The sequence below is a fragment of the Monodelphis domestica genome, chromosome 2 (genome assembly GCF_027887165.1).
Source record: "Monodelphis domestica isolate mMonDom1 chromosome 2, mMonDom1.pri, whole genome shotgun sequence".
In the NCBI taxonomy this organism is placed as follows: Eukaryota; Metazoa; Chordata; class Mammalia; order Didelphimorphia; family Didelphidae; genus Monodelphis; species Monodelphis domestica.
In genome coordinates this window covers 185,890,620-185,917,204 of record NC_077228.1, presented here as the reverse complement: position 1 = coordinate 185,917,204, position 26,585 = coordinate 185,890,620, and the positions used below count along the sequence as shown (strand labels likewise).

The 26,585-nt window shown below is 39.2% G+C and overlaps 1 protein-coding gene across 6 annotated transcripts in view; it reads left to right on the top strand.

The window, feature by feature from the left end:
- Window positions 1-26,585, top strand: part of STXBP4 (syntaxin binding protein 4) — a 315,635-nt gene that overhangs the window by 563 nt on the left and 288,487 nt on the right. The gene's annotated exons all lie outside the window — the stretch shown is intronic.

Below are 26,585 nucleotides of genomic sequence, written 5' to 3'. Positions count from 1 at the left end.
ATGTACCAGACAGAGTGCTAAGTGCTAGCAATAACGAGAAAAGCCAAACACAGTCCCTGCTCTACAGAACCTCACAGCCAATGGCAGCCTGATGAGCGCTATGGACCCTTTCTCCCAAGTTTTTTAAGTGCATAAAATAAAATACATAGGATTTCAGTTCAAGTCAGCAAGCATTTATTAAGAGCCTACTTTGTGCCAAACACTGTACTAAACCCTTTACAAATATCCCAGATAGTAGTTATTTTTATTCCTATTTTATAGATGAGGAAACTGAGGCTGAGAGGTTAAGTGGCATATGCAGAAAATATTTGAACTCAAAACTTCCTGACTCCTCTCCCAGTTGCCAATCCAAAAGAAAGACAGTTCTTGCTCTCCAGGAGCTTAGTTTCTAATGAGGGATGAGGGCATTTAAACAGAACTAGCTAAAAAAGAAGCCAATTATATTAAAATACAGTTATCAAAATACTTTTATTTTTTTAAGTTCTTAACTCTTAGTTAAGAACCCCATGATCAGATGATTTTTAAAAATTAAATGCTATTAATTATTTCTCCTTCCCCTCATTCCCCCAAAACAACAACAAACCCTTTGTAACAGTTAGATATAATCAAGTAATAAAGATTTTCACATTGGCCAAATACATGTCTCATTCTGTATATTGTGACAGAAATGCTCTTTAAAGACCTTTCTGTGATTTAAATACCTTCATTGATGACTCAGAAAAATGCACTAAGATTTTTTGGGACACTATGATAATATATATGCACATTCATAGGATTATGGATTTAGAGCTGGAAAGGGTTAGGGTTAGGCCATGAAATCCAATTCCTTTTTTACAGGTGAGGAAACTGAAGCATAGCTAGGCAAAGAGGCTTTCTCATAAGTCACACAACTAGATTGAGAAAGGATTCACTCAGGTCCTTGTACCTACTGTACTAATCATAATTAGATACTGAATTTCCTCATTCAAATATGAGCTTCTTTAGAGAGTCTGTTCTTTTTGTATTTTTGTGTTTTCCCAGAGTTTAGCAAAGGCTAAATAGGCTCATAATAAGTTGGTCAGTCATTTTTCAGTTGTGTCTGACTCTTCATGATCCCATTTGGAATTTTCTTGGCAAAGATACTTAGAGCAATTTGCTTTTACTTCTCCAACTCATTTTACAGATGAGGAAACTGAGGCAGACTATTTCTGCCCTGCCACAGAGATTCAGAGATCGAGGACCTTTGGAGAAAAGTTATAAAAAAGGACGTTTTTAATTCCTGGTTAGGAACAACTTTTTTTTCTGTTTAGAGCTGGCTGTGATTGGTCTAAGTTTATCCCACAGCCATACACTCTGATATAGTGGGATAAAGCTTGATTTTGGAGCCAAGAAACTGGGTTCAAGTCCTTCCTGTTACTAGTTATATAGTCTTAGGCAAGTCCTCTGACTCCTGTGAGTTTCGATTTTTGTTTTCATAACATAAGGATAATAATATTTGTATTATCCACTTTGCAGTTGTGAGGAAAGTATTTTTGTGAATTTTAAAAGCACCTTATAACTGTGAGTGGTAATTGTTATTCATTTAGATTGGTCATAGATATTTGGGTAGAAATTCCAGTCTCAGGTACCTTCCAACCTGAACTAGACAGCTGAGATAATTTCCGATCCTATGAATTCTTTTATGTTGGCATATCAATTTCACATGTATGTAATTCATTTCCCCCCCCAGTTACCTCATTAGTATCTTTTGAATCATCAGCATTAGAATCATAGACCTTAACATTTGGTAAAAACCCATTCAGTGAAGAAACTAATTTTCAGAGATATAAAATAACTTGCTCAGGATCACAGAAGTAGTAAGTTAAGAACCATTTATATTCTTTATCATAGCATCTGGAAGATAGTTTCCTCTTCTATCCTTCCCCCAATTCTCCATTTCTCCCACCCATCTTTGCTTCTGACCTTTAAAACTCACCTTTTTTTCAGCTTCCAAAATTGAATTGTCCTTTTCTAAGGCACTATTCTCTAGTTTTCCAATATAGATAAAGTCACTTACACAGAATAAAAATCTTGGGGTACAAGCTCATCTTTAAGGCTCACTGAAAGCCTTCTCGGCACAACTCCCAAGACAGATAGGGATGATATATACTTATTCTCACCTGCTAGATCTCTGTATTCAGAAAACATTTAATTTCATATAGCTTGGATGCATTTGGTATGGGGATAACTTTTTTTTTTCTATTTCCAATTCTAATTTCCAATTCCAATTTCTAATTTTTATTTTCAGACCCAAATTCTCTCCCTAATTCTGCCTCTCCCCCACTCATTGAGAAGGCAAGAAATATGATACCTATGCAGTCATGCAAAACAAATTTCCACATAGCCATATTGCAAAAAAAAAAGAAGAAAGAAAAGAAAAAGAAACAGAGCAAGAAAAATCAAGAGAAAAAAATCTTCAGTCTAAAAACATTCTAAAACTTGTACAGATCATTGTTAGCACCAGGTAACATCACAGTTCAGACCTGGATCAGATGTATTAATTTAGGTCTCTTATTTTGCATGTGAGAAAACTGAGACCCAAGTTCTATCATGGTCTGGTATCATGGTCTGGTTCCATTATAGTTGAGGAATTCTCAAGGATATTTTGAGGTCCTTATTTGTGGTACAGAAATTTTGTCATCTGTTAATTTATCAAACCTAATAAGTTTTTAGTAGATCATCCTGGTTTCCTGGTTGTAGCTTGCTGGGTATTTGAGAGGTGATAAATTTTTGTTTTGTGCCATGATGTGATCCTTCCTTTCTCTTGCAAAATCTGCATTCTTCCATAAGACTTTGGGTTAGCCTATCTATAATGTTCACTGGTGACCTGGGCCTTAATTGTCATCACTTACCCCTCAGGTTCTATAAACAGATCAAACTTTTGTTCAGTTCTTCTTTCTTAACATTGGTGTTTTTTTTCCATATTGATGTCACCCAGAGCTGGGCCTTTTGTTGAATACCTGGATTTTTATTTAACCTTAAGGACTCTATTCATAGGCCAACCACTTTTGGTCAGATTTAATAAATTCAATAATATGTACCTTATTGTTAGCCATTACTACATTTGCTGATGTCTGCTTGTTCCAAAAATACTTATGGAGGTATGTGTTTACCATGTCCTCAGCATATTTATCTAGCTCTCCATTATCTTCTTCTCCTTGTTTTCTTTCTTATTTTCTTTTTTTTTAAATCCTTACCTTCTGTCTTAGTCTTAATTCTAAGGCCAAAGAGTGGCAAAGGCCACTCCAGGCCTACCTCTCTATCTTCTGAACTACCTAGGCTGCCCCTGTTTTCAATAGAGTTGAGAGAGAAATAAGTTGCTATTCTGCTATTATTCCTTTATATTCACTTTTTAAATGACTGTTGCTTTGTTGTTCAGTTGTGTCTGACTTTCATTCCCTTGTGGACCGTAGCAGGTCAATACTGTCCGTGGGGTTTTCTTAACAAAGATATTAGAGTGGTTTGTCATTTCCTTTTTGATTAAGTGACTTGCCCAAGGTCACCCATCTGAAGCCAAATTTGAACTCAAGTCTTCCTGACTCCAGGACTAATGCTTTAACCACTGAATCACTTAGTCGCCTATTGCACAGATGAATAAAATAACTGCTTCTTGTAATTGAATAAGTATATTGAAGTTTACGCTTATCTTCTGTAGGCTCCTAGAAAGTATACTTATTACAACCCTAATGACAACAGGGATGACAGTGATGTGCCTCACTCATCCTATTCCCACTTTTCCTTTCCCTCCCTGGCTAGAAATACAGGGACCACTCAGACCAATCCCACCACTGATTGGCATAGGAGTTTTGACCTGCTCCATTTCCAAATTGGGGGGATCCTTCTCCACCCCCACCTCCCACCCCTTCTCCTCAGCTCTTCATTGATGCTGAATTTAGTACAGGCACCCAATTAGCTTAGCACACTGGAACTTAGAACTCCTCTGCTCTGGAGATCCACCAACCTTGGCCTCCCCTAGCTGGAATGACAGGCATGCAAATAACACACCCAGCATTATTTGCTTCTGATCTCTGGCCAGATAGTAATTATCCATTTCATTATTAAGTATAATTTCTGAAGTTTACAGAGGTAAAGATTTCAAATGACCTCCAAGTTTTCAGTTTTTTTCTTTCTTGGATTTTAATTAGCTCCTTGATTTCTTCTCTTATTTCACCTAATTTAGCCCTGGGAATGAAGTTATTTACTTTTTTTTTTTTAATGAATGCCCTGCCTGGGTCAGCAATGTGTTGATGTGTAACTTTAGAGCTAAGATCACTGGACAAAAAGCAGTATGAGGCCTGTGAAATATATTTTCCAATTTTTGTTATGATTTAACATTAGTATTTAATGGAAGTCGTCAGTCCATTCTTCATTCTATATGTACTCCTGGTTTGCCTTTTTTGGTAGTTAGCACCATTTATACTGAAACATTTCCAAGTGGAATACTGGTGTTGTTACCTTTTTCCAGGAGGTCTATCTTCTTATGTCACCTGAACATGAAAGAGCACCTTCTAGATCTTCAATCTCTGTGTTAAGCTGATCATCACAATATTGTTGTTTTTTTTGTTTTTGTTTTTTTATAAAAACCCTTATCTACTGTCTTGGAGTCAATACTGTGTATTGGCTCCAAGGCAGAGTGGTAAGGGCTAGGCAATGGGGGTCAAGTGACTTGCCCAGGGTCACACAGCTAGGAAGTGGCTGAGGCCAGATTTGAACTTAGGACCTCCTGTCTCTAGGCCTGGTTCTCAATCCACTGAGATACCCAGCTGCCCCCTTCACAATATTTTTTAAAAGAATTATCCTATGAATCTGTGCAAACCTGTCTTATTACTTGGATTTTCATAGTAGTTTTATCCCACGGGTTGTCATTGACCCAAACAATAGAATCATTAAAGCTCCTTTGACTAGGATTTCAGGATTCTAGGCTTTCCAAGCTACTATCTTAACCTCAGGATCCATATCACCCTGGCTCTCTTACTTTACCACTACCCATCTCCCTCATAAGATGGCCTGTGGATTGGGATTTGACAGAGTTGTTATTACTATTCTGCCTATATTGTTGCCATAGGACTCGGAAACATTTCAAAGCAAAACACAAAGCTTTTTGTTTTCTAAATGTAATGATGTTTGAACTTTTATTTAAAAACACAGCCATAAAACAGTAACAAATGTGGGAAATGGGATATGGAATAAATATGTAAAACACATTTGGAAATATTTATAATGTATCTGTGGAGAAAAGGAGGAACGAGAGAAAAACCATTACTTTCCACTATTGCCAAAACCTCACCCCCTTGGTATCGAGGGTAAAACTAGAAAACCAGAGAGAAGTTTCTTTCTACCTACTAGCAATCCATACTCCCTCCTCCCCATAAGAAGAAAAAGTGATAGCCTTCCAAAGTTGAGAGTACAAGTTGTCTTTATTAGCCTATGAACTAGTACATTTCACAATGATCATGAATGATTGGGATGTTTCATTATTATTAGTAATGATGAAAATAAATGTAAAATGTTGTATTCATCTGTGATTAGAATGACAGTGCCTTCAGGAAACATGTGAAATATTTTCTCTGTAAGTGAAAAATGTTTGCTTGTTCAACATATACTGAATTTGCCATTTGCAAGGAGCTGTAAAGTACCATTATTTCAGTCTTACATTCTTAAATAATTAAGCCTTTTAAAACTCTTCAGAGTTTACTGTGGTTCACATCTGATTTACAAATTACACTCCTTTTACAGATTACTTAAAAAAGCCGCATAGAGTTGTTAGCCACACTTTGTCTTCCCAAATAGTTCTTGCATTTCTAATTACAGAAGTTTCAAAATGGCCATATTGTCTTAAGTGCTTATATGTTTGCATTCCTATTACAAATTTTATTTTTTATCTTAAAAATAAGATGTTGCAAATCTTAAGATATTTAAACACAAAATCCCATTTCCTGTTTGCCTTTTTGCCTTCTGGATATGCAACACTTATCCTATGGAAATAAAATGCTCTCCTAAGAAATTATGTTCCTAATGCATTAATGTCATAGGATACTATTAAAGTTCATTCACTGGCTACAAATGGGGGTTCTCTTTTTCCATCTCTTGTATCTTAGGTGTAATGGTGATACTCTGGAATCTAAGTAGGAAGACCTATCAAATCATAATTTATTTGAGAACAAAGTAGACTTTTTACCATTAGTATTCTTTCTTTTTTTTAAATTTTTATTTAGAATATTTTTCCATAGTTACATGATTCATTATCCCCTCACTCCCCCTCAAAAATTCCACCCCCTCCTAAAGCTGACAAGCAGTTCCACTGAATTATACTTGTATCATTGTTCAAAACCCATTTACATGTTATTCATATTTGCAGTAAAGCAATCTTTTAACATCAAAACCGTAATCACATCTCTATCGCATTACGTGATCAAACATATATTTTTCTGATGCATTTCTGGTTCCACAGTTCTTTCTCTGGATGTGGATAGCGTTCTTTCTCCTAAATTCCTCTGGATTGGCCTGAGTCATTGCATTGCTGCTAGTAGAAAAGTCTATTACATTCACATGTGCCACAATGTATCAGTTTCTGTGTACAATGCTCTCCTGCTTCTGCTCCTTTCACTCTGCATCAGTTCCTGGAGGTCATTCCAATTCACGTGGAATTCCTCCATTTCTTTATTCCTTTCAGCACAATAATATTCCCTCACCCATATATGCCGCAATTTATTCAACCATTCCCCAATTGATGGACACCCTCTCATTTTCCATTTTTTTGCCATTACAAAGACCACAGCTATAAATATTTTTGTACAAGTCTTTTTCCTTATTATCTCTTTGGGGTACAAACCCAGCAGTGGTATGACTGTATCCAAAGGGAGGCATTCATTTAAAGCCCTTTGTGCATAGTTCCAAATTGCCCTCCACCACTGGTATTCTGCTAGTGGGTAGTTAGGTGATGCAGTGGGTAGAGTGCCAGGCCTGAAGTCAAGAAGGCTCATCTTATTGAGTTCAATTTTGGCCTCAGACACTTACTTGCTATGTGACTCTGGACAGATCATTCAACCATTTTTGTCTCAGTTGTAATAGAACTGTAATATGAGGGCAAGGAGAGAATGGAGTCTTCCCTCCCTGCTAGGTCAGGACCAGAGTGAAGTAAAGATGGAGTTGAGTCAAGTAGAGAGAGAGAGATTGAGAGAGAGAGAGAGGATGGATTGTCTTCCCTCTCAGTTCTCCCTGACAAACCCCTCTCTGGTTGCCTTTCAAGACCTTAACTTCTGTTCCCTCAGAGACCTTGGCTAAACAAGCTTGATACAGTTAACTTCTTTCTCCCTGGGGAGAGGAATGTCACTTCCCTACCCCCAACTTCAAGTCTCTCTCTGGATGTGATAGTCACTTGTTCTTATTAAAACAGTTTTTTCCAAAGGAACAAGGCAAGGGATAGGGCAGATGAATTTAGGAATGAGGCAGAAGGGAAGAGGGAGCAGGGAGTCCCTAGAATAATTGAAACCCCTTCTCTCAAAATGGCAGCTCAGGCTTTGCTGATCTGACCCCCTGGGGTCAGTTAATGAAGTCTTGGCTTTAACTGCCTTGGCAACTGTAACCAGTCCAGGACTTTAGGGGATCTGGAGGAAATCTTTATTCATGTAAACAGCTTCCAATTGAAGTCCTATTCCCTTGGTTGTCTTTTGGGGGTATTGGGTCAAGCTTTTGTAAAGATTAAAATTTAGGGAATATGGGGAGACTGAGGCATGGTAGAAATTAGTTTCTCTCTGCAAGGAGTATTATATTTTTTTAGAGGTTTATTGAAGATTAAGGATTAAAGGAAATACAGGATAAGAAACACGTGTCCAGGCCATAGAGTGGCCTAGACACAACCTCACCTACATTATGAAAAAAGCCAGGCCTGCCCCAAAACGGAAGTCCAAGAGTCAAGAGAGTCCCTCAAAAGCCTTTGAATCTGCTTAAATACCTTCTCGATCTCGGCCCAGGTGAGATTACAAGGCATTCTGGGGAAGTGGAGCAAAGGCTTGTGGGGATTGTAGTCCTGTATTCGAGTCTATTTTTTACACTTTCACAGGAGGAGATAAGTACTGGTTCAGAGATCTGCCCAGTCCACCTTCCTGGTAGCTTCTCCCAGAGGAGGAGAATCTTTCCAACTGTCCAGTTCAGTTCACTTCCTCTCCTTTTCCAGAATTCTCTCTCCTTCCTGCCCTTCCTCAGTTCCTGCAGAATTCTTTAGCTTGCCAGATCTGCTTCTCTCTGTTCTGCTGGCAGATTAAGTTCAGTTCCTCTCATACAAATCCCCCTTTTGGCTTTTGTGAAGTTGTCAATTTGACACTTCGAGAGGAGTTAAATCTTACTTACCTTATGTGTACCTATATGCTATTCTGTCTATCTACATGATATTCTCTTTATACCTTCTTCCAAAATATATAAATTATATATATATAAATGTATATATAAAATATATACATAAAATAAAAAATCTTAACCTTACCTTTGTCTGTATTCTTAAATCTATCTTATCTTCCTACTCTTAAGACTGGGTTGTAAATCTTAAAACTACTCAGACTCTACTTTAGAAGATTTGATTAAGCTATTCCCCTATTGTAACAATGGAAGATACTTAATCAGGAATGTATTGGGAACTTTTAAAATTACTCCACCCTACTCAGATAGTGCCTTAGGGGAAGATAACTCCAGATTGAACAATGAAAAGTCCCTAACTCATACTTATATTAAAGCTAGAACCTTAAGCTAGGTCTATTTTTAGATCTAATACAAAAGGGTGCTAAGTACCTATAAAGGTTAAATTAGTACCTAAAAGGTCAAGCAAATTACAAAAGGCAAGCTTAACAAAAGAGGTGTGAAGTACTTAGAAGATTTTATCTAACCAGAGAAGGTGAGAACAAAAGAAGATGAGAACTAAGAATGGGCAGTCCTGGGAAAAAAGCATCTACTGTGATTGGTAGATGTGAAAATTTAGGGGAGGTGACATAAGAGAACATTTCTATAAAAGGAAGGGGTAAAAGGTAATTTAGTGAGTTGGAGTTCGGAGTTGAACTGAGGACTTATTGAATTTGAGTTGAATTGAGTTAGATGCGAAACTCAGTTCAAGAGTTCAGGAGATTCAGTGGAGGACTGGAGCTTGCTTGGAGACAATCTTGTGGTGAGTGATAAAGACTGATTCGCTCTCCCTTAGGCTCAGGCCTAGGCCATTTTGGCCTAGGCCCTTTTCTACTGCTTGGCTATTCTCTCTCTCTCTCTCTCTCTCTCTCTCTCTCTCTCTCTCTCTCTCTCTCTCTCTCTCTCTCTCTCTCTCTCTCTCTCTTTCTCTTTCTCTTTCTCTTTCTCTCTCTCTTTCTCTCTCTCTTTTTTCATTTATATTTATTAAAATCTCCATAAATCCCAGCTGACTTGGGTATTTTCATATTTGGGAATTTTTCCATGGCGACCACTTATTTAGATTTTAAGTCAAAACACTAAAATTATCTTTACAGTTTGGCCAAAACCTTTAGTGTTTGGCATTCACAGTTTTTAACATTCACAGGGTTTATAAAGGTAATTTAAGTTGTGTTTAGGTATAAAGGTTTGATACTCTGAAACAATTCCGGGTTTGGGGATTAACAATATCTCTAACAATATGCAACAAAGTTTGCAACTATCTAATAACAATGACTTATAGAAATTTTTTTGACTAACATGAAATTTTTCTCAACTCCTAATATATCTAATGCTTATTTAAAGGTTTATCTGTCACAATTGTATAACTATGTACCATTTTCCATGCTTCAAATTTGATTCATTCTTTCCTGATAGTTAACTATCTAGTTTATATAACTTCCCTTTTCTTACCTTAACTATCTCTGTCCCTATTTATTAAGCATTAGATATGTTAGTTTCTTCCTATACCAAGTTAGTTTATTAGTCTGTTAGTAAAATTTACATTATGCACATGTTTGCTGTCCAATTATAATATATGATACATACATATTACATATATAAATACATTCTGCTTTGTAATCATCCAGACAGAAGGGTATTGTCTTCCTGCCTGTCTGAGTCCTTCCAGAACCTTATTTACATAATATACATTTTCTCATGGACCCTGCTTATTTACGACCATGGTCCCTAAATCAATTTGTTATTTGTATTTGTGTAGTAGCTATGTGCTATTGGATGCATATACTCACACGGTTGCCAGTGTCTCCTCTTTACTTGTTGCCTGTTGAGTCTGTTTCTTTTCTTCTAATGCAGGAATTGTTTGCATGTGTGTGCATTTCCCTAGTGTGATGTTAATACGTATGATGATTCATCTTACGTGACATGCTTTATAGAAGTTCTTTTTCCTATACAGTTAGTCCCTGGTTAACAGTTCGTTTGCTGTGTCCTTCATGTCCGTTTTAGTCTCTGGTGTTTTCTAAAAGATTTTCAGGTCTTCCTCTGTTCATCAACCCATCTTGACTGTTGTCTCACCTTGATTGTAGATTTTTTCTGTCTTTTCCCCGGATCTTACAGGATCATGAATGTGTGTAAGATTAATTGCCGTTATTTGCGTGTGTATAAGAATGATTCTAATTGGGTGAGTGCAATCAGAGTTTTATGAAGTTTATCTGATTTGCTTTATGAATATGAATGTATGTTATGTTCTTCTTGTGTTGTGATTTAGGTTGATAGAGGGTTGAGATGGAAATTAGATGGATGTCATTCTGTCTGTATTATGGTCTGTCTGTCTTTGTTCACTATTTTTTTCATCATCACTTTCTATGGGGCTATTTTCTTCTTGGTCACTTTCTCATTGAGTGTGAGCTTCTTGTATGGGATCTGGGACAATCTCTGTATCAGTTTCATCTGGGACAGTTTGGGCATGCATTTGATCTGGAGCAATTTCTGTATTAATTCTGTCTGGGGCTGTTTGGTCAAAGTGGTATTTTACATGAGAAGAGTGGAAGTATTTACATATCTTTATCTCTCTCTGTTCTGGTAATTTTGACAATGTCTGTTTTCCCTTTGACAATGGTGGAAGTTTAGAAGCTTCCAGTTAGGAAGGAATCTTCTTGGACATATGACATTGCATTGGCAGAAGTGTTAAGGGTTGAGGACAGTGTATCTTTTTTGATCTTTGCCTGGACTTGGCTTTTTTCTTTTCCCTAGCCAAACATCCTAGTCCTTTTTATGGTGAAGGTTCTAGAGTTATTTGATGGTATTGACCTGCTATGATTTTCTTTAGCTGACAACTTCCCAGTTCAAGCCTATATATCTGGTTGACCTCCTTTGGACCTCAGACCCATGGCACCATGTGATGAAGCATATTTGGATAAGGTGCTCCAATGGCATACCAAGTATCTCAAATTTGGCTCCTACAATCTACACCTTTTTTTCTGTCTTTCATAGTGTGGTAACTTTCTGTAGTCCTGGCTACTGACTGGGTAAATGCATCATTGTTTAGATCATTTTAATTGGGCCCTGATTCAAGGACCTGTTATAGATTTATTTTTCTTTTACTTAGAATTTTTACACATAAGACTTTGATAGTCTATATTTTCATCCAGTATTTTCTTTTTTATTTGGATTTTTTAATTTCTCTTACCAATTGATTCATATACCTCATACCTCAGCCATGCATCCCTAAGTGATCCTGTATTTTTCAATCACCCACAACACGGGGAAATGTAAAAAAAAATTATTATTTAAATTGCAAAGTTTAAATTTCTTTTAAGAAGAATTTTAGGTAAAGAAAGGTGCTACTTTCCTGAATCCAGAAACTGAACTGTTGGAGAAGGCACTATGAAGAAGCCTCCAGACCACAAGCTGCACAAGAATGAACTTTGGGTGTGGTGAATGAATATTTATTTGTATGTATACTTTCATGCCAACGGGGACTACCCCCTAACTGACTTTTTGTCAATGCATCCAGCAATTATTGGTTTTGTTCTTTTTTTCTCTTATCCTCAAATTATTGTAATCTTTAACTTGATTATGTTTTCATGATCCTTTGGGGGAAATCTTCCCAAACATTCACATGGAGAAATGTAAAAATGGAGACTTGAACTCTGGACTCTAATCCCCAGGAGTTCTTGCTAGCTCCTAGAATGCCCTCTAATCTCACTGTAATTTCCACCTGGGCGCGGTCAAGAATTTCTATTTAACCTGGCTGTAAAGGCTACTGGGTCTCTCTTCTCTACTTCCGTTTCGGAGCACGTGCTGCTCTCCACCTAGCAGGCAAGATGTGAGTGGTAGTGAATAGGCTCTCTGGGCCCAGCACGTGCCTTTCTTACTTGTATTTTCCTAAATTCCTTATCTTAAATCAACCTCTAAAAATATAATACTTCTAGAGAGAAACTAATTTCTACCTGCCACAGCTTGGCCCCCAAATTTTAACTGTTACAACTGTTTATTATTTTTTAGGAAAAATATTATTCCTTCTATTCCTATACTTTCTAGTGTTTTCAATAGGAATGGGTGTTGTATTTTATCAAAGGCTTTTTCTGCATCTATTGAGATAATCATGTGATTTTTGTCAGTTTCCTTGTTAATATGGTCAATTATGTGGATCCTTTTCCTAATACTGAACCATCCTTGCATTCCTGGTATGAATCCTATCTGGTCATTGTGAATAACCCTTGTGGATCACTTGCTGGGGTCTTTTTGCTAGTATCCTATGTAAAATTTTTGCATCTATATTAATTAGGGAGATTGGTCTATAGTTTTTTTCTCTGTTTTTAACCTGCCTGGCTTTGGGATCAGTACCATGTTTGTGTCGTAAAATGAATTTGGTAGAACTCCTTCTTGGCTTATTCTGTCAAATAGTTTGTATAATATTGGGATTAGTTGTTCTTTCAATTCATTTGTGAATCCATCTGGACCTGGGGATTTTTTCTTAGGGAGTTCTTTGATGGCTTGTTCAATTTCTTTTTCTGATATGGGGTTGTTAAGGTAATTTATTTCTTCTTCTTTTAGTCTAGGCAATTTATATTTTTGTAAGTATTCATTCATATCATCTAGATTGCCATATTTTTTGTCATATAATTGGGTATAGTAGTTTTTAATAATTGCCTTAATTTCCTCTTCATTAGAGGTGAGGTCTCCCTTTTCATCTTGGATTCTGTCAATTTGGTTTTGTTCTTTCCTTTTTTTTTAATTAGACTGACTAGTACTTTGATTATTTTATTTGTTTTTTTTTTTTCAAAGTACCAGCTTCTAGTCTTATTTGTTAAATCAATAGTTCTTTGACTTTCAATTTTATTAATTTCTCCTTTGATTTTTAGGATCTCTAATTTAGTCTTCATCTGAGGATTTTTAATTTCTTCACTTTCTAGTTTTTTAATTTGCATGCCCATTTCATTGACCTCTGCCCTTCTTAATTTGTTAATATATGAGCACAAGGATATAAATTCCCCCCTGAGTACTGCTTTGGCTGCATCCCATAGGTTTTGAAAGGATGTCTCATCATTGTCATTTTCTTCAGTGAAGTTATTAACTGTTTCTACGATTTGTTCTTTAACTGGTTTTGGAGAGTCATATTATTTAATTTCCAGTTAATTTTTGATTTACCTTTTCATGTACCCTTACTAATTATTATTTTCATTTCATTGTGATCTGAGAAGGTTGCATTTATTATTTCTGCTTTTTTGCTCTTGTTTGCAATGTTTTTATGCCTTAACACATGGTCAATTTTTGTGAATGTACCATGTGCTGCTGAAAAGAAGGTATATTCCTTTTTCACCCTATTTATTTTTCTCCACATGTCTACTAAGTCTAATTTATCTAAGATTTCATCCACGTCTCTTACTTCTTTCTTATTTATTTTTTGGTTTGATTTATCTAGTTCAGATAGAAGAAGTTTCAGGTCTCCCACTAGTATAGTTTTTCTATCTATTTCATCCTTGAGCTCCCCTAGTTTCTCCTTTAGAAATTTGGATGCTATGCCATTTGGTACATACACGTTGAGTACAGATATTTCCTCATTGTCTATACTGCCTTTTATCAGGATGTAATTACCTTCCCTATCTCTTTTAACTAGATTTATTTTTACTTTGGCTTTGTCAGATATCATGATTATGACTCCTACCTTCTTTTTATCAGTTGATGCCAATAGATTTGGTTCCATCCTCTTACTTTCACCCTATGTATATCTACCTTCCTCATGTGTGTTTCTTGTAGACAGCATATGGTAGAATTTTGGAATCTAATCCACTCTTCAATTCACTTGTGTTTTATAGGTGAGTTCATTACATTCACATTCAGAATTATGTTTACTAGCTATGTATTTCCCAGCATTTTGATTTTTACTCCTGGTTCTGCCTTTTCTTCTTTCACTATTTCCTCCTACACCAGTGTTTGTTTTTAATCAGTCCCCCTAATTCCCACCCTTATTTTACTTCCCTTTCTACCTCCCTCCCTTCTTATTCCCCCTCTTATTTTCCTTGTAGTCTTTCTAAAATTACCCCCCCACCCTCTTCCTCCCTTGTACTGCTTCCTTCCCCACCAGTCCATTTATTACCCTTCTACTCCCCTATAGGGCACAAATATATTCTCTGCCCCAATGGATTAGATTGTTCTTCCCTCTTTGGGTCAATTTCAATGCATGTAAGATTTGAGTATTTCCTATCTCCAACCTCTTTACCCTTTCAGTGTATTGATGTTCTCCCCCTCCAGCCATAAGTTTCTTTGTGACATATGAATTTGCCCCCATTTGTTTCTTTTCCCATTTCTTTTAGTATTAACCTCTCTTTTTTAGCTCTAGTTGTGTGTATATATATACACACACACATATATGTATTTATGCATGCATATATCTATATACCTATTTATGTCTTTTCCTTTCATCCTATACAGTATGTTACTGTTCCCTCTAAGTGTAGTTCTTCTAGCTGCCCAGGTGATAACAGTAGTTTTTAAGAGTTACCAATGACCTCTTTTGTTATAGGGATACATATCATTTTAACTTATTGAGTCTCTTAAATTTTTTTTTGTTTTGTTTTGTTTTTCTTTATTACCTTTTGATGATTCTCTTCAGTTCTGTGCTTGGACATCAAATTTTCTGTTCAGATCTGGTCTTTTCTTTGCAAATTCTTGGAATTCTTCTATTTTGTTGAATGTATATACTTTCCTCTGTTAGAATATAGTAAGTTTTGCTGGGTAGTTGATTCTTGGTTGTAAACCTAGTTCCCTTGTTTTCCAGAATATCATATTCCATGTCTTTTGGTCCTTCAGTGTGGATGCAGCCAGATCCTGAGTCATCCTCACTGTGGTTCCATGGTATCTGAATGACTTCTTCTTGGCAGCTTGTAATATCTTTTCTTTGGTCTGATAGTTCTTGAATTTGACTATAACATTCCTGGGTGTTGTCAGTTGGGGATTAAGTACAGGAGGTGATCTGTGGATTCTTTCAATCTCCTCTTTTCCCTCTTGTTCTCTAATATAGGGGCAGTTTTCCTGGATAATTTCCTGTAGTATTATTTCCAGGATTTTTCTTTTGTCACGGTCTTCTGGTAGACCAATGATTCTTAAATTGTCTCTCCTCGAATGATTTTCTAAATCCTCTGTTTTGTGAATGAGATGCTTCGTATTTTCTCAATTTTTTCATTCTTTTGTTTTTGTCTTATAGTGTCCTGCTGCCTTGTGAGGTCACTTAATTCTATTTGTTGTGTTCTGGTTCTTAAAAAACGGGATTTCATCCCTGGATTTTTGGTCATCCTTCTCTTTGTGGTCTGATTTTCTATGGAGGTCATCTTTCTTCCTCTTTACCTCATCTTTCATCTCCTTTGCCTCATCTTTCATCTCCTTTGTCTTATTTTCCAGCTGATTAATTTTGGCTTTCAAGACACTGTTTTCTGTTTCCAGATGACTTATCTTGCTGTTAAAGTTGTCTTCAGCCTCTCTTAATTGTGTTTTGAATTGCATTTTGAGTTCTTTCAAAGCCTGTATCCAATTGGCTGGGATTTCTGATATATCATTTGCTGATCCCTCCCCCTTTGTTCTGTTCGCTGTATAGAAGCTATCTATTGCAATTTCTTTCTTCTTTTTCTGTTGTTTGCTCATATCCATCTCTTCTTTGCTCCCCGTATTTGTCTGTGCTCTTGCTTCTCTCATTTTTTTTTGTTTTTTGTTTTGGGGGCTTCTGTCAGTGTTCCCTCTTGGAGCTTTGACAGAAGTCTCTTGGTGCAGTCTCTGGGGGAGGGTTTTTGGAGGTTTGAGCTTCCCTGTCCTCTGGAGGCTTTTGATTGGATTAAAATCCAGCAGTTAATGAGGGAGGTGTGTGGAGCCTGGACTTCCCTGAGTTCTGAAGACTTTTGATGGGATTAAGTTCAGCCTAGTTGGGCTGGGTGTGCTCTGAGGCCATACCTCCTGTAAGGCTTTTGAATTGAGTCCAGCAGGAGGGTTCCTTGGCTGTCTTGTTGTTAGGTTTGATTTTCAGTTCCCTAGGAGCATTCAGTTTGTGATCTGTGAGGAAGGGTATTCATAGGTCTGAACTTCTGCTCCTTCTAGGCTGCCATCTTGACTCCCCAGACCTGAGACTTTTTTCAGCACTGAATGACAGTCTGTCCCTGTTAACTGCTTAGATCCTGATCATTTTCTCCAAATGTATTAGAGCCATCAGTACAAAATATTCTGTATTATAACTTTTAGTTCATCAGATGTTATTTTGAGAAATGGATTGTAAAGAGCTTTTAAAATCAATGAACAAATGAATGCATTATACCAGGATAAATGAATAATTTCATTTTCATTGTCACATCATCTGTCACACTTACTCAGGATACTTATGTTTCATGCTGATGGAATTGTACCTTAAGAAGGCAGGTCAGCAGCTGCTTGAAGAGAAAAGTGATGGGAGAAGAAGAGAAAGAGTGAATGAGAATAGCTTAGAAGTAGGAGTCTCCTGTGGGAGAGCTGACAGTGTGGACTTGACATATATACTGAAGGTGGTCTACAACTTACACAAGTGTAGAAGTCCAAAAATTTGTAACCTGGAGAATTATTTTCCCATAAAAACAGTGGTGTGATGATCTCATTTGATCTTCCTAACAATCCTCTCAGGAAGGCAGAAGAAGAAGCAAAGCATGTTGATAAAATGTGTGCCAATTTGTGCCCACAAGATGATATTCCTGTCTTTTGGGGAAGAATTGTGCTCTATATGTGCTAGTTTCCTAGGATTCTTTGGGGCTCTGTGTAATCCATGCTGTGAAATAAAAGTAATCCATAGCCTTTGAAATGCTGTGTAGAATGCTTCCCCAGCAACAAGGAATTTAGCTGTACACCTTCTACTACTTAGCAGTTTTGGGCTTGGCTGGATTGGAGCCAACCTTTAAGTGATTTATTTGAGTTAGCAAACTATTGCATGACTATCATGTGAAAGAAAAAAAAAGAGCTAAATGCAAATAATTTCTGAAGTTCCGGCCTTAGAATCCATAAGAACCAGGTCCAGATACTTCCTCTGACACATAGGAGCTATGTGACTATGGGCAAGACCACTAACTTGTAAGTTTTGCCCAGCCTCTGACCTCAGACAACCCTTAAAGACTAAATTACAGGAGCTACTGATCTGTATCAGTGAAAGGGAATTGGAGTGAGGTAGAGTTTACATACTGGGAAAATTATGAGATCAAAGATCTGACATTCCTCTCCATCCCTCACCTCCAAAGTGGGGAACATTTAAACAAATGTGCTGTTGCTGTTATTTGTCTTTTGTTTTCAGAGGACATCACAGAATGATGTCTACTCATATATAAATTGGAGTTTTTTTTAAACCCTTCCCTTCCCTCTTAGAATCATTACTAAGTATTTGTTCTGAGGCAAAAGAGCAATAAGGGCTAGACAATTGGGATTATTAAGACTTGCCAGAGTCACACAGCTAGGAAGTGTCTGAGGCCAAATTTGAACCTAGGACCTCCCATTTCTAGGGCTGGCTCTCAATCCACTGAGCCATCTACCTGCCACATGAATTGGATTTAAGTGAGGCAGAGTTATCCAAAGTTGTCAGCCTCACTCTCTCTTTGTGCTCTCCTACATCCAAATCCAGTGGTACCATCTCCTTTTATTGAGATGAACAAAATGCCCAAATCCTCTGACCAGTTACTCAAGTATCAGTCAGGCCCCAGTTTTTCTAACTTATGATTCAGACCTCTTTGCAATAAATCTTGTCTACTTAAGATATATATATTTTTATTTTAGCCAGATTGTAGTTTATTTCCTATTCATATGCAAAAGAAAAATTCCAGTGTCATTATAATATAATAGAAATCTAGAATTCATTTATATAGCACCTCTGTCAAATGTTGTTAAGTACTTTTGACAAATTTTCACATAATCCTGAAAGGTAGGTACTATTGTTATCCCCATTTTATGGTTAAGAAAACTGTGGCAGATAGGTTGAGTGACTTGCCCAGGGTCATACAACTATTGTCTGAGACCATATTTAAATTCAGATCTTTCTGACTCCAGGCCCACTGCTCTATGCACTACTTCACCAACTTCCTCTAATCAATCCCAATTTAATCACTAATCAGGAAATAATTTTTGGAAACTTTGTTTAGTCATATCCTCCTTTGAGAGAGAGTAGATATCCATAATTGTTCATTTCTTTCTCTTGGTCAGGGACAAAAGGATAATGAGTAGATAGAGAATTCAGCACAATCTTCAACCACATTAAAAGAAGCAAAACTTCTGGGAATAAGGGAGTAATAGCCTCTCTGTTTTCTACCTTGGTTAGATCACCTCTGATAGATTATATTCAACTCTGGCAGCCAGTTTTCTGGAGGATGTTGATTAACTGGAGAGTATCCTAGAAGGATGCATCAAAGATGATGGTGAAAGTCTTGAATCTGTGCCATGTGAGAAGCTGTTGTAAAAATGTGGGCTGTTAGCCTAACAATTATAAAACTCAGGGAAAACATGCATGATGGCCATGTTCAAATATTTGAAAAGCATTCATGTAGAAGAGGGATTAGACTTGTTCTTTGTGGCCCCAGAGCACCTAGGAGCAGTCAATGGAAGTTTATAAAAGAGGTAGGTTTAGGCTTAGTATTTAAAAAAAAAAAAAAAAGCTTTTTAAACAGTTTAAGTCCACAAATATATAGTAGGACATCAAAGGAGTATAAATTATAAATATAAAATATCTTTTAAAAATATAAACATAAAATATAAATCCCTCTTTGTATTTTAAACTATGAATATAAATCCCTCATTTATATTTTTAAGGCTAAGCCTATAAAATATGACTTGGGGATTCATTTCAGTTATGGTTTGGACTAGATGGACTTTGCTTCCCTTCCAACTCAAAAATTCTGTGATTCTGAAACCATGAAACTTTTTTGTTCTTCCTATCAACTAGAAACCTGTCCAAGGTTGTTGCTTCTCCCCCTCAGAAAGAAGCCACCATAAGACTCATTCAGAGTAAGTAGACTAAAATTTAGGCTCTTCTACCTGTGTGACCAGGGACACATCACTCAACCCTAGAGATACTCAATTTCTTCACTTGTAAAATGTGATAAACTAAATTATCTTTAAGGTTCCTTCTAGTTTAAAATTTAATATTCCATGACTAGATCCTCTGCCCTAGAATTCTCTTAGCCTTTACTCTAGAAAACTCTGGCTGTTTCACTCCTGTCAATAGGCTCCTTTATCACTCAAAGGACAGAAAAATTAAGTCTTCCCTTCCCCAAGACACCAGGAGAGCAGTGTTGCACTGATCTCTGAGGTTCCCATGAACCTCTCTTTCCCTGAATGAAAGACAAAAGGGGGCTGGCTAAGGCCTTCCAAGGGATGAAATTAGGTCAAGGCAGGAGAGAAGAGATCTTTTAACTCTTTTCAACCAGTAATACTCCTTCTTAATTGAGAAATGGGAAGGAGCCAAGGGCTGGTGCAGCTTTCCAATTTAACACTCATCCAAGAAAAGATTAAAGGGTTTAGCATCTAGTGAAGGAACTCCCTTTTCCAAAGGAGGGAGCTGCCTCACTGAACTCTTCCCATGCTCTTGGAGGAGGGACTGCAGGATAATGATGGAGCAGAGCTGGAAGCTTAAGAGATCTTGGAATAGTATATTTGGGAGCATCTGACCTTTGGGTAAGATCATACATGGTGGTAGCAGTGAGGAAAGGAAATCTTACTTTTGATAAACGAAGGCTGCCAGATACTGAAAAGGGAAGGGGGGCTGCTACATAGTCTGGCTTCTAATGGCACCTTGCCCAGTATAACACAGGGTTTCCAAGAGCATGTGGCTAATAGATTTAGCTCAGAGGCCATCCTGTATAACTCCCTTATTTTACAGATGAGGAGACTGAAGTCCAGGGAAATTAATTGAAAGTCACATATATGTCATGGCAATGCTTAGTTTTGAACCAAGCCCTTTGATTCCAAAATCATATTCTTTCTGTTGTATGCTGTGCCTTACCAGAGCTAGTGGGAGCTCAGAGTCTTGGTGCCCTTCCTCAAATCAGGGTCAGCACCTAGTTTAGCTGATTTAAATTATACCTTCACAAACTAATATAGGTGCCACTTACACATGTATTGCTTGGCAGTTTTCAAAATTCTTTTCTCACAACAAATTGGTGAGCTAGGTAGTGTGTGTATGTGTGTGTGTGTGTATATACATATATATGTATATATATATATATATATATACATATATATGTATATGTATATAAGTGCCCACAAATGACAAGCTGATACTACTGGGAGACTTCAACGCCCGCATTGGCCAGGACCATGAAAGATGGAAAGGAGTGCTCGGCAAACACGGTGTGGGCAAAATGAACAACAACGGCCTACTGCTACTCAGCAAATGCTCAGAGTTCTAACTCACCATCACGAACACTGTGTTCAGAATGGTGAACAAATATAAAACAACGTGGATGCACCCACGATCAAAACAGTGGCATCTCATTGACTACATCATTGTATGCCGCCGAGACATCCAGGATGTACAGATCACCAGAGCCATGAGAGGAGCTGAATGCTGGACAGACCACTGATTGGTTAGAGCTACTCTTCAAATGCGCATTGCACCTCGCCATCCAAAACGCACCCAGGCAGTTCGCACATTTTACAACGTGAGTCATCTTAGAGATCCATCTTATTTGCAAACATTCCAGTCCTGCCTGGAGGACAAGCTGTCTGCCAAGGGACCACTCACTGGAAGCTCAACCAAGAAATGGAACCAGTTCAGAGACACAATGAAGGAAACATCAAAGGCAGTCCTAGGCCCCAAACAAAGCAACCACCAGGACTGGTTCGATGAGAACAACACTGCTATTGAAGACCTATTGAGCAAAAAGAACAAAGCCTTTATGGAGTGGCAAAATAACCCAAACTCTGCTCCTAAAAAGGACAGATTCAAGTCTCTCCAAGCCATGGCACAGTGTGAGATCAGGAAGATGCAAGACCGATGGTGGGAAAAAAAAGGCAGAAGAAATCCAGCATTTTGCTGATACAAAAAACTACAAACAAATTTTCAGTGCCCTCAAGACTGTCTATGGGCCATTAAAACCCACCACCACTCCCTTGCTATCCTCTGACCATGACACTCTCATAAAAGATAAAAAAGGCATCAGCAACAGGTGGAAAGAACACTTCAGTCAGCTTCTCAACTGACCCTCTTCAGTTGACCAAAGCGCCCTTGACCAGATCCCCCAAAACCGCACCATTGAACAACTCAACATCCCTCCTTCAATAGAGGAAGTCCAAAAAGCCATTAAACAAATGAGTGCAGGCAAGGCACCCGATAAAGATGGGATCCCAACCGAGGTGTACAAGGCCTTAAATGGAAAGGTGCTCCAGGCATTCCACATAATGCTGACCAGCATATGGAAAGAGGAAGACATGCCCCCAGAATTCAGAGATGCCTCCATCGTAGCCCTATACAAAAAAACAAAGGCTCACGAGCAGCCTGTGACAACTACAGAGGCATCTCACTACTCTCCACTGCTGGAAAGATCCTCGCCCTTGTTATACTAAACAGACTCCTGTTGTCTGTTTCAGAGCAGAACCTGCCTGAAACACAGTGTGGCTTCCGACCAGATCGTAGCACCATCGACATGGTCTTCACGGTGAGGCAAATGCAGGAAAAATGCCTTGAGCAGAACCTGAGTCTCTACATTGTTTTCATAGACCTGACAAAGGCATTCGACAGTCTGAACAGGGAGGCATTGTGGGTGATCCTCAGCAAGCTCGGTTGCCCAGCAAAATTCGTCAAACTGATCCAGCTCTTTCATGTTGACATGACAAGGGAAGTCCTATCTGGTGGAGAGACTTCCGATTGCTTCAACATCTCCAATGGCGTGAAACAAGGCTGTGTCCTCGTTCCAGTACTATTCAACCTATTTTTCACCCAAGTATTATGACATGCTGTGATGGATCTAGACTTGGGCGTCTACATCAAATACCGACTGGATGGCTCACTATTCGACCTTTGCCGCCTGACTGCAAAAACAAAGACAACAGAGAGACTCATCCTGGAAGCTCTCTTCGCAGATGACTGTGCTCTCATGGCCCACCAAGAAAATCATCTCCAAACCATTGTGGACAGGTTCTCTACAGCAACAAAACTGTTTGGTCTGACTATCAGCCTCAGCAAAACAGAGGTGCTGTTCCAACCTGCACCAGGGAGGCCAACGAACCAGCCGTGCATTACAATCGATGGCACGCAGCTTTCTAACATCAACATTTTCAAGTACCTGGGCAGCACCATCGCCAACGACGGGTCCCTAGACCACAAGATTAATGCCAGGATCCAAAAGGCCAGCCAGGCACTTGGGCAGCTGCGCTGCAAAGTCCTCCAACACAGAGGTGTAAGCACTGTGACGAAGCTCAAAGTGTACAATGCAGTGGTCCTCAGCTCGCTCCTGTACGGTTGCGAGACATGGACACTGTACCGGAAGCACATGAAACAGCTGGAACAATTCCACCAACACTCTCTCCAGTCAATCATGAGGATCCGATGGCAGGACCGAATCACCAACCAGGAAGTCCTTGACAGAGCCAACTCCACCAGCATCGAAGTCATGGTCCTCAAAACCCAGCTACGATGGTCTGGACATGTCATCCGCATGGACCCACAGCGAATACCAAGACAGGTATTCTACGGTGAACTGTCAGCTGGACTCAGGAAACAAGGTCGACCAAAGAAAAGATTCAAGGATCAGCTAAAGTCAAACTTGAAGTGGGCTGGCATCACACCAAAGCAACTAGAACTCGCTGCCTCTGACAGAAGCAGCTGGTGAACCCACATTAACCATGCCACCGCCAACTTTGAAGATGAGCGACGTCGACGTCTTACCACTGTGCATGAACGCCAACAACAGGCCACAACTGCACCTCCTGTAACAACTGGAGTTCCATGCCCCATGTGCCACAAACTGTGCCCCTCAGCCTTTGGACTTCAAAGCCACATGAGGGTACATCAGTAGATGATAATGCACAAAGACAATTGTCATTCTCGGTCACCAAGAGACTACCACTATATATATATATACCCATATAGATAGAATACACACACACTTTTTTTTAGATGAAGAAAATAAGACAACTCTCAAAATATAAATTGCAGAGTAGTTTTTCAAAGACTCAACTCACTTTCATTTAGATCTTTATGTGCTGACACTTAGCAAAATCTATGCTATATACTAGGCACTTGATAAATGTTTATTGACCAAATGAATAACTGTCCAGCACTTGACACACACACACACACAGCAGCCCTAACAAGTGCTTGTTGAGGGGATTATTGAGGGAATTGAGGGGAAAAGAAAAAGCAGTGTTGTCCTTTCTGATCTCCACCACCCCAATGCCTTGCCTCATATTCCCTTCCCTTCACACTATATATATCTTTTTTTTTTAAATCCTTATGTTTTGTCTTAGAGTTGATACTAAGTACAAGTTCCAAGGCAGAAGAGTGGTAAGAACTAGGCAATGGGAGTTAAGTGACTTGCCCAGGGTCACACAGCTAGGTTATATTTGAGGCCAGATTGGAAGCCTCCTGACTCCAGGCCTGGCTGCCACTTCACACTCTATATGCCTTGTATGTCCATTAATTTTATATTACCTTTCTTCATTAGAACATAAGCTCCTTGAGGGCCAAAGCTAAGTTTTTGCCTTCCTTTATATCTCCAGGGTTTAGTTCATTGCCTGGCTCATAATAAATACTTATTGACTCACTGTTATGGTCAAGAATCTTTTTTTTTGTTTGTTTTGTTTTGTTTTTGTCTTTGCATCCTTTGTACTTAGCATAGTGCCAGTTATAGAATAAGCACTTAATAGATATTTGCTGAGAGACTGAAGAAAAAATAATATCCCTTCATAATATTCCTTGCCATTGACTTCAAATTTATAAGAAGAAGAGGAAGATTCACATTTTCCTCAGTGTGGAGAATCCCTAATGTAGGAATTACCTCTGCCAAAATCTATTTTAGCAGATAAATCCTCAAGAGTTTTTTTTTTTTAATATATTTTATTTGATCATTTCCAAGCATTATTCGTTAAAGACATAGATCATTTTCTTTTCCTCCCCCCCACCCCCCATAGCCGACGCGTAAGTCCACTGGGCATTAGATGTTTTCTTGATTTGAACCCATTGCTTTGTTGATAGTATTTGCATTAGAGTGTTCATTTAGAGTCTATCCTCTGTCATGTCCCCTCAACCTCTGTATTCAGGCAGTTGCTTTTTCTCGGTGTTTCCACTCCCATAGTTTATCCTTTGCTTATGAATGGTGTTTTTTTCTCCTGGATCCCTGCAAGTTGTTCAGGGACATTACACCGCCACTAATGGAGAAGTCCATTACGTTCAATTATACCACAGTGTATTAGTCTCTGTGTACAATGTTCTCCTGGTTCTGCTCCTCTCGCTCTGCATCACTTCCTGGAGGTTGTTCCAGTCTCCACCTCAAGAGTTTTTTGAGGCACATAGAGGTTAAAAAACCTACCTGAGTCTCCCAGGTCCTAAGTGAACTTGCTGAATTTGAACCTGGGACTTCTTGTCTTCCAGGGTCAGCAATCTGTCAAATACACCACTTTGTCTCTACCTTCAAATTATTCCATCTTCAGATTCTAAATTTTGAACTGGAAGAATTGAAGAGAGCATATATATATACATATATATTCTGTATCACAAAGTTTTCGCTATATCACAGGATTTTTTTTATTTTTAAGAAACCAGTTTATTGAATGAAACATCCAACAGCAACTCCCGCCTACCCATGGCCCAACCGAGAGAGCAGCTGAGCCCAGACAAGGTGTTTTGGACAGCAGGACTGAGTAACAGGACCCAGGGGCACACGCCTTTCTGTCCAAACCGCTAGGATAGGGGTGAGCTCAGGGGCAGCAAGGAGGGCTCAGTGGACAGAACACTGACTGGAGGACCGAGGCGTGTAGCCCCAGCACTTGGAGATCAGTCCCCCCCATCTTCAGGTGGGAGAGGGGGAAGCTCGGGCTCAGACGTGCATTCGCAGTGAGGAGGAATGAGGCCTGTGGACACACAGCCAGACTGGGGCAAGAACAAAGGGTGAAGGGATCTTAGCAGGGGCTCGCCTGGTCTGGGAGGCGGCCCACAGAGGGAGAAGAGGGGGAAGGAACAGTTGCCGGGGTGGGAGTCTGGAGGAGGCAGGATGAAGCCAGAATGTGGGTGGGCAAGAGTGTTGGGAGCTGAGAAGCCAGAGCGGGGCAGGACCTGATGTCCAGGGGAGTCACACCGACTGAAGAGGAGAGAGGAGGCTGGAACAGGGCGGTAAGAGCAGAAGCCAATGAGTTCTCAAAGACAAAAACATCGACAGGACACTTCCGAGGATACTGGGGATGCTGGGAAGGGCCTCTAGAAGTGGGGCCCAGGGACCAAGGGGTCCTTCCCTATCATGCCCAGCTAGCCAGGAGACAGAGAGGCTCAGCTACTCTCACTGCCCCTTTCATGCTGGCTGCCCCGCCAGCTCTATCCCTTTGGCCTCAGGCCACTCCTTCTGTCCCCCTCCGGAAAGTTGAACTGACTCGAGACAGAGATGACGTTCCTGGGGTGGAAGTGGGGAGTGGGTTGACCTAACTCCTAACCAACAACTGGGGACCCATGGGTGCCTCCTGCCAGCACTGCGTTCTGTATCCTGGGTGCTGATTGGCTCAATGACTGTAGCATTGGTCTGTTTACTGCTACTTTGAGGATTTTCACCTATTGTTGCCGGGGTGCCTGGAATATAACTCTGTGATAGGTGAGGGATCACTGTACATGATTTATAAGGTTTCTTCCAGCCACAATTATATGTAGGAATTCAAACACCTAGGGTAGTAATGGTGAACCTATGGCACGGGTGGCAAAGATGTCATGCAAAGCCCTTTTTGTGGGCATGTGGCCACCCTCCACCTACTCCACCCCCACCAAAGTTTTTTACTAGAAAGGACCTGGGGGGAGCTGCTCCCCTCCCCCTCTCCACTGTGCCTGACTTTTTTCACATCCCCCACCTCTCTGCCCAGTAGCCCAATGGGAATGCACAGGGTGGTAAGGTGGCCAGCTCACAGGCAGCAGAGCTGAAAGGGAGGGGAGTGCTCGGGCCACTTCCCTTCCCCTCTCTACTCACTAAGGACATTCCTTACTTCTCCCACCC